Here is a 9,060-nt window from a genome sequence, read left to right on the forward strand (position 1 = left end):
AGCCCTAAATTTAAAAATCCCTAGTCTGTAGAAGCTGGTTGCTACTCTCTCCTTAGAGGTAGTCCGGCAGGCTGATTCGCAATAAACCTGCACTTCTGGAGACTCTGCACCACCTCGTTCAAACACTTTTTACACTTGGAAAATCAAAGGCTCTGTGCTGTGAGTTAACTTGTCCTGGATCACTGGTTACCACTAGCTTTGGGTCAGAAGTTTTGTTTCTTTCTTTCTTTTTTTTTTTTTTTAATCCTCATCCGAGGACGTTTTTCCATTTTTTGTACAGACAGAGTGGGAGGGAGAGAGAGGAAGAGAGAGAGAGGGAAACATCGATGTGAAAGGGACACATCGAGTGGTCGCCACCCGCACAACCAACCAGGGCCGGGGACAAACTGCAACCGAGGTACATGCCCTTAGCGGGAACCGAACCCGGGTCTCTCCGGACCGCAGGCGGACGCTCTAACCGCTGAGCCAAACCGGCCAGGGCGGAAGTTTTGTTTCTTGAACTAGAGGATGGTTACAAGTAGGTTATAAGCCATAATATAACTCATTAAGTTATTTATTTGTATGTTGCTTTCTGTATCTATTTTTAAAATAAGTTATAATGTTATTACTTTTTTTTTTTATCCTCACCAGAGGACATTTTTGCATTTACAGATAGAGCGGGGGGTGGGGGGGGTGAGAGAGAGAGAAACATTGATGTGAGAGAGACACATCAACTGGCTGCCACCTGCAGGACCCCAACCTGGGTGGGGATAAACTGCAACCGAGATACGTGCCCTTAGCTGGAACTGAACTCGGGACTCTGGTCCGCAGACTGATGCTCTAACTGCTGAGCCAAACCGGCCAGGGCAATGTTATTACTTTTAAAAAGTTAAAAAATAACCTTAGCTGTGTTTTTTTAAAATGTATACATTGTATAACAAAATAGCTACAATTCTATTTACTCATTCTCTTCTCCTTTTCCACTGGACATTTCCTTGAGAGATTGAGAAACAGTCCCTGGCTTTCCTTTCACAGGTTCTTTTCTTGCCTGGAATACAGACTCCTTCGTCTTATATTTTGAAGTCCTTTCTAAACTCAGCAGTCCTCATCTAGAGCTAAGGAGCAAGGGCTTTGTTTTGGAGTCAGGCACACTTGGATTGGAATTCCAGCTCTGCCACTCAGTATCTGTGTTATGGTGAGCAAGTTATTTAACCTCTCTGAGCCTTAGCTCCTTCACTGGTAACATAAGGATTATATCAAACTCACTGGATTGTTGGGGGAGTTATAAAAGGCAATATCTGTTAAGACATTTGGCACATACAGAATGTTAGTGGGGCAGCTGATGAAATTAGAATTAGGCCTGCAGGTAAATTTCCTGATTTTGATAAGGGTAAAAGATCTAAAGATTAAATAATAGTTTCACATTAATTTATTTATTTTGATAATTGCACTGGTTTATTTATTTTTTATTTCTTTAAATAGAATTGTTTCCTTTATTGATTTTTTTTTTTTTTTAGAGAGAGAGAGAGAGAGAGAGGAAAGGAGAAGGAGAATGAGAGAGAGAGACATCGATGAGAGAGAACATTGACTGGCCCCCTCCTGCATGCTCCCCACTGGGGATCAGGCCCACAATGTGGGCATGTGCCCTGACTGGGAATCTAACTGGCAACCTCTTGGTGCATGGGTCGACGCTTAACCACTGAGCCACACCGGCCAGACCGCACTGTGTTTTTATAAGAGAATGTTTTTAGAAAACAAAAGGTCATCATCTTTGCAAGTGACTCTCAAACAGTTTAAAAAAATGTGTATACACAAACACAGAACCATAAAGCAAATGTGGTAAAATGTTGACATTAGGGAAATCAATCAAGGACTTCTTTCTATTGTTTTTTCAACTTTTTCCTAAGTCTGAATTATTGCAAAATAAAGTTGAATTAAAAAAAAAAAAAGCCTTAGCAAATGGCAGATGCAACTTTTCCTGCCTTTTCTTCCCCTCCAGCCTATTAAACCAAGGTGACAATACACAGCAAGCATTTTAAACTGAATTGAGGCAGAAAGGGTTTAGCATGGGGTTGTGCTAAAGAAACGGAAACCAGCAGCCCCAATCCAGTCTCATACCTGTTTTTGTATGGTCTGTCAGTTAAGAATCATTTTTACATTTTTAAATGGTTGAAAAAATTCCGAAGAATAATATTCTGTGATGTTTGAAAAATATGTGAGGTTGAAATGTCAGTGTTTATAAATAAAGTTGTATTAGAACACAGCCTCTCTCAATTCTCTACATGTTGCACAGGGCTGCTTTTACACTCCAGTGGCAGGATCGAGTAGCTGAAGCAGAGAATTTATGGCCCTCAAAACCTAAAATATTTTTTATCTGGCCCTTTACAGTAAAAGCCTACCCCAAAACTTACAGATTGTAGTTTGCTTTTTAGATTTTTGTACTTGACTTTGTATTGCAGTTGAACTCGCAGTAAGAATATTGGCCATTGTGTTGATTGCTTTACCAGCAGTGTGTCACTCTGCCTCAAGACTCAAGTTGTGTGCCCTGGCCACTTTGGTTCAGCGGTTAGAGCGTCGGCCTGCGGTCCGGAGAGACCCGGGTTCAGTTCCCGCTCACATACTTCGGTTGCAGTTTGTCCCCGGCCCTGGTTGGTCGTGCGAGTGGCAGCCACTCGATGTGTCCCTTCACATCGATGTTTCTCTCTCTCTCTCCCTTCCTCTCTCTCCCTCCCACTCTTTCTGTACAAAAAATAGAAAAATATCCTCGGGTGAGGATTAAAAAAAAAAAAAAGACTCAAGTTGTGTGTTATTATCCCCATTGCACAGATGAGAAAACTGAGGCACGGTGCAGTTAAACAACTTGCCAATAGCCACAGAGCCAGGAAGTCATGGAGTATCTAAAGTCACCATGTCTGACTTCCAGGCCTGAGTTATTTTTACAAGGTCATGCCTCTTTCTGCCCATAATTTCTTTTTTAGTTCCTGTCCAAGTGAAGTGTGCATATGTAGTGTGCTGGGATGTAAAACCTTCTGCTCCAGGTAGTAGGGAATACGGATGACCATGAGAAAGCTTTTGCCCTGTAAGGACTATTTTCAGTGAAACAGATGCTCACAAATACAATTATACTACATGCTCTAATGTAGACCAGTGCTGCTCAAAGTGTGGTCCAAGGGCAGTGGTAAGTACAGAAATTCAAAGTGGGCATTTAGAAACTTGTAGCAATTTGCAAAAGTTTGTTAAATCTAATAATGAAAAGGTGGATGTGTATTTCATATGTCTATCTTTATTTCTTTTTTCTAGTAATTTATTTTTATCATTTTTTTTTTTAATCCTCATCTGAGGACATTTTTCCATTTTCTGTTCAGATAGAGTGGGAAGGAGAGAGAGGAAGAGAGAAACATCGACATGAAATGGACACATCGAGTGGTTGCCACCCACACAACCCAACCAGGGCCAGGGACAAACTGCAACCGAGGTACATGCCCTTAGCGGGAACCGAACCCGGGCCTCTCTGGACCACAGGCTGACGCTCTAACTGCTGAGCCAAACCGGCCAGGGCTATTTTTATCATATTTTTACAACAGGATCAGTCCTTGATAGATGAGAAAGAACCCTGATAACCCCAGAAACGAAACATAATTCACCAAAGGTAGTTTGAGAAGCACAGAGGCCTCATCAATAACATAAGAACAATGAAAGGAAGAGAGGTATGCAGCCCAACACACAGGAAAAAACAAAACAAAACAAAAAAACACACTTTGTTTTTCTGTCCTAATAAGGCTTTGCACACAAATTGAGAATCAATCTCAATCCCTTTGGTCGATCAGTTTTCCCTTATGGTCCTCACAGAGCATTCCTAGTTAACACATTTCAAGTCCCAATGTTAGTTCTGACTATTTCAGTGTAAAATTTTAACTAGTTTTACATATCTAGTGTTTAAAAAAATTCCATTAAAATAACGTAATTTGAAATAAGTTTTAGAAGTATTAAATACGTTAAAGGCAAAAATAAAAGCCTCCCACCCAGCCGGCGTGGCGCAGTGGTTACATCGACCCATGCTCTAGGACGTCGCCGGTTCGATTCCCGGTCAGGGCACATGCCCAGGGTGTGGGCCCGATCCCCAGTGAGGAGCATAGAGGAGGCGACCAATCGATGTTCTCTCTCATCGATGATTCTCTCTCTCTCTCTCCCTTCCTCTCTCTAAAAATCAACAAAGAAAAATAATAAAAAGGCCTCCCAGTTTGAACAGAGATACTGCTGCTTTCTTCACTGCCTGCTAGTTTCATCATCGTCCACAAGAGCAGCTTTCAACTGGCTGCGGAAGGGGCAGCGAGGATTCTGAAACATGCAGCACCTGACCATGTAGTCAGGGGCGCTGACCTCTTTTCTCTGAGGTTGACAAATAAAAATGGCAACAGCCAAAACAACAAATAAAATGAGCCCTGGCCAGTTTGGGTCAATGGTTAGAGCGTCGGACTGCAGTCCAGAGAGACCCGGGTTTGGTTCCTGCTAGGGGCACGTACCTCGGTTGCAGTTTGTCCCTGGCCCTGGTTGGGTCGGTGGCAACAACTCGATGTGTCCCTTTCATGTGGATGTTTCTCTCTCTCTCTCCTCTTCCGTTCCACTCTATCTGAACAAAAATGGAAAAATGTCCTCGGGTGAGGATAAAAAAAAAGAAAGAAATGAAATAAAATAAAAAATTAAATAAAATAATAAAATAAAAATAGACAAATAATAAAATAAATTAAATATAATATAATATAAAATAAAATAATGGCCTCCACTAAAAAGACACAGCAACAAACTGCAATGCCTGTTTGGATCTTGGACCATGAAAAAGGAATAACTACAAAAGATATTATGGGACACTGAACAAAAGTTAAATGTAGATTATGGATATGAAAATAATATTTTATTAATTTAACTGTCCTAATGTTGATAATGATACTGTGCCTATGTTCTTAGGAAATATTTCGAGGTAGAGGGTCATAATATCTTTAACTTAGTCTCAAGTGGTAATAATATATATATGTTTATATATTATCTAAGTATACACACATATACTACTTGTATATAATGACTGAACAAATGATGGAACAAATAAGGCAAAATGTTATCAGTTGATGAATTAGGTAAAAAGCATATAGGAATTCATTTTTTACAGGAATTTTTATATCAACATTAAAAGTTACTTAACTAAAATATCAAAGTCTTCAGCCTGCAGATGTGGACAGTTTGGCTGTGCAGCGTTTCCTTATCTTTACGTCTTTGAGTTTTCTGACACAGAAAATCTTGAGACCTGTGTCCAGGGGTTAAGTTGTGCAACCAACTAATGTGTATCAGTATGAAAGGATAAAAATATAAAACTGAACTAATAGACCAATAGTCTCCCCACAGCCTCAGTAAAAGTTAGCAGCTGTGTACCAGGAACAGCGTGTCGAATGACAGGCATGAGGGTTAAGAATGTCCCTGTCCCTGTGTTTTCAAAATCCCTTTCAGTTTCTAAAAACAGGTATGTTTGTGAGATATCAGAAAATATAAAATGCCCCAAGTGAGGCCTGCCTTAAGGGAAAAAATGAGGACTTTGTTTTCAACACTCTTCTCTCCTATCTTTTTTGTGTCACCATAGTCTGCGAAGAGCATCCGCGTCCCCAGCCTCTCAGCTGCATCTCGGCAGGGTTGCTCTTCCTTCCTGTTTGATTTAGACCCGCTGTTTCTTCACCTGGACTCCTAGGTTCAGCCCACCCTCTCGTCTTAGCGACATCTGCAGTTGTGACTCACTTCTCTCATGGGACAAGAGTTTTCTAGCTCAGCTGAAGGATACAACTAGATATGGCCAGCCCTGGCCAGTGTGGCTCAGTTGGTTGAGCATCATCCCATGGACGGAGAGGTTGCTGATTCCATTCCTGGTCAGGACACATACCCAGGTTTTGGGTTTGTTCCGTGTTGGGGTGTATGCGGGAGGCAACCGATCTATGTTTCTCTCTCACACTGATGTTCTCTCTCTCTCTTTCTCTCCCTCTCCCTTCCTCTCTTTCTCTAAAATCAATAAAACAAACAAACAAACAAACAAACAAACAAACAAAAGCAATTCATTCTTCTGTTTGAGGACAGGTTATTTTTGCTTTCTGCTATTAAGAACCTTGCTGCTATACACCAAGAACATTTACTAATTACAAAAGAAAACAATTAAGTGGAGAAACTATGACCTTAACAAAGTAATCAACATGAACCTCACTGATAATGGGCAGATACTGTGTTTCTCCCATGTGACAACAGTGGGAGGTAAAATTGCTTCTGTGGTTGGTATTCTAGCCAAACGAGCTTATCTGAATCTAACCATGAGGAAACATCAGAGAAACCCCAAATGAGGGAACTTTTTAAGATAATGGACCTGTATTCTTTTTTAAAATAGACTTTTTAAAAAATATGTTTTTATTGATTTTTTTAGAGAGAGAGGAAGGGAGAGATAGAAACATCAATGTGAGAGAGAAACATCAATCACCCCCTACTGGGGATCCATCCCACAACCTGGGCATGTGCCCTGACAGAAAATTGAACCGGGACCTCTCAGTCAGTGGGATGTTGCTCAATCCATTGAGCCACACCAGCCAGGCTAAATAGACTATTTTTAAGAGAAGTTTTAGATTTGCAGCAAAACTGAGCAGAAGGTATAAAGATTTTCTATACACCCCCTCCACTGCATACAGTCTCCCCCACTATCAGAATCCCACGCCAGAGGGGTACGTCTGTTATAACTGATTGACCTACACTGACACATCATAATCACCCAAAGTTCATAATTTACATGAAGTTTTGCTCTTTTTAAAATTTTACCTTTAGCCCTGGCCGGTTTGGCTTAGCAGTTAGAGCGTCGGCCTGCAGTCCAGAGAGACCCAGGTTCAGTTCCTGCTAAGGGCACGTACCTCGGTTGCAGTTTGTCCCCGGCCCTGGTTGGGTCATGCGGGTGGCAGCCACTCGATGTGTCCCTTTCACATCGATGTTTCTCTCTCTCTCTTCCTCCCTCTCTATCTGAACAAAAAATAGAAAAATGTCCTCGGGTGAGGATTAAAAAAATTTTTTTACTTATATTTATTTATTTTTTAATCCTCACCTGAGGATATTTTTCCATTGATGTTTTTCAGATAGAGTTGGATGGAGGGAGAGAAAGACATACACATACACAGAGCGACTGGTTGCCTCCAGCGCATAATCCCAACTCAGGGGGGTGGTGGAGGATTAAACCCCCAACCAAGGTATGTGCCCTTGACAGGGAATCAAACCCATGACTCCTCCATCTGCGGGCCAAGGCTCTAACTGCTGAGCCAAACCGGCCAGGGCTGAGGGTTCACTCTCGATGCTGTACATTCTATGGGTTTTGAAAAATGTATAGTGACACTTATCCACCATTATAGTATCATACAGAATAGTTTCTCTGCCCTAAAAATTCTCTGTGCCCTGCCTACTCATCTGTCCCACCCTCCAACACCTGGCAACCACTGATCATTTTACTGTCTTCATAGTTTTGCCTTGTCCAGAATGTCATACAGTTGGAATCGTATAGGATGTGGCCTTTTCAGATTGGCTTCTCTCAGTCATAGTCATTTGAGGTGCCTCCATGTCTTTTCATGGCTTGATAGCTCATTTCTTTTTAGCACTGGATCCTATTCCATTGTCTGGATATTCCACAGTTCATTCATTCATTCATTCACCTACTAAAGGACATCTTGATTGCTTCCAAGTTTTGGCAATTCTGAGTAAAACTACTATAAACATCTGTGTGCATGCTTTTGTGTGCACATAAGTGTTCAACTAATTTCAGTAAATACCAAGAAGCATGATTGCTGGATGGTATAGTAAGGGTATGTTTAGTTTGGCAAGAAATCATCAAACTGTCTTCCAATGTGGCTCTACCATTTTGCATTCCTTCCAGCAATGAATGAGAGTTCGAGTTGTTTCACATCCTTTCCCGCATTGAGTGTGGTCAGTGATTTGGATTTTGACCATTTCACCCATCTTTTGAGGCACACGTACACATTTCTGGAGTATATTCGAAGAGTGGAACCGCAGGGCTGTAAGGTGTTGCATCTTCAACTTGGCTAGCTAAATAGTCTACAAAGTGCCACTGACATCCTTATTAATTTTAGTCACCTTTCTCTCTCACTAAAAAGTAGGGTGGTCAGTAGTATAGGCAAAGTGTAGGCCTTGGACCGGAAGCATCAGCCTTATCAGGTTCCTGGCTGGAAATACAAACCTCAGTACTATGCTAAGTGAAATAAGTCAGTCAGAGAAAGACAAATGCCATATGATTTCACTTATATGTGGAATCTAAAAAACAAAATAAACAAAGTTGAAACAGACTCCTAGATACAGAGAACAGATTGATGGTTGCCAGAGGGGGAGGAGTTGGGGAAGTGGGTGAAAAAGGTAAAGAGATTAAAAAGTGCAAATTGGGCCCTGGCTGGTTTGGCTCAGCAGTTAGAGCCTCAGCCCACAGACCAGAGAGACCCAGCAGGTTCCCACTAAGGGCACATACCTGGTTGCAGTTTGTCCCCAGCTTTGGTTGGGGTCGTGTGGGTGGCAGCCAGTCATTTATCTCTCTCTCTCATATCGATGTTTCTCTCTCTCTTCCTCCCTCCCACTCCATCTGAAGATAAATGCAAAAATGTCCTCAGTGAGGATAAAAAAAAAAAGTACAAATTGGTAGTTACAAAGTAGTCAAAGGGATCTCAGCATAGGGAATATGGTCAATGATACTGAAATAACTAGGAAGGGTGCGACGTTGGCACTGGAAACACGGGGAGGGGGTGGGGTCTTTTGTAAAGTATGATTGTCTAACCATCTAAGACTAATACAAAATTATATTGAATGTAAACTGTAATTGAAAAATAAAATAAAAAGATCATTAGAATACATTCTAAGTCACAACTCTGTGTGTGTGTGTGTGTGTGTGTGTGTGTACACTCAGACCCCCCACCCTGCTCTTGCTGGATCAGAAACTGGAAGTACAGCCCAGGAATCTACATTTTCACAAGTCCTCTAAGTGATTATAAAGTTTAAGTGGCGCTATCTATGATCCAT

The sequence above is a fragment of the Molossus molossus genome, unplaced genomic scaffold (genome assembly GCF_014108415.1).
Source record: "Molossus molossus isolate mMolMol1 unplaced genomic scaffold, mMolMol1.p scaffold_m16_p_18, whole genome shotgun sequence".
Classification (NCBI taxonomy): Eukaryota; Metazoa; Chordata; class Mammalia; order Chiroptera; family Molossidae; genus Molossus; species Molossus molossus.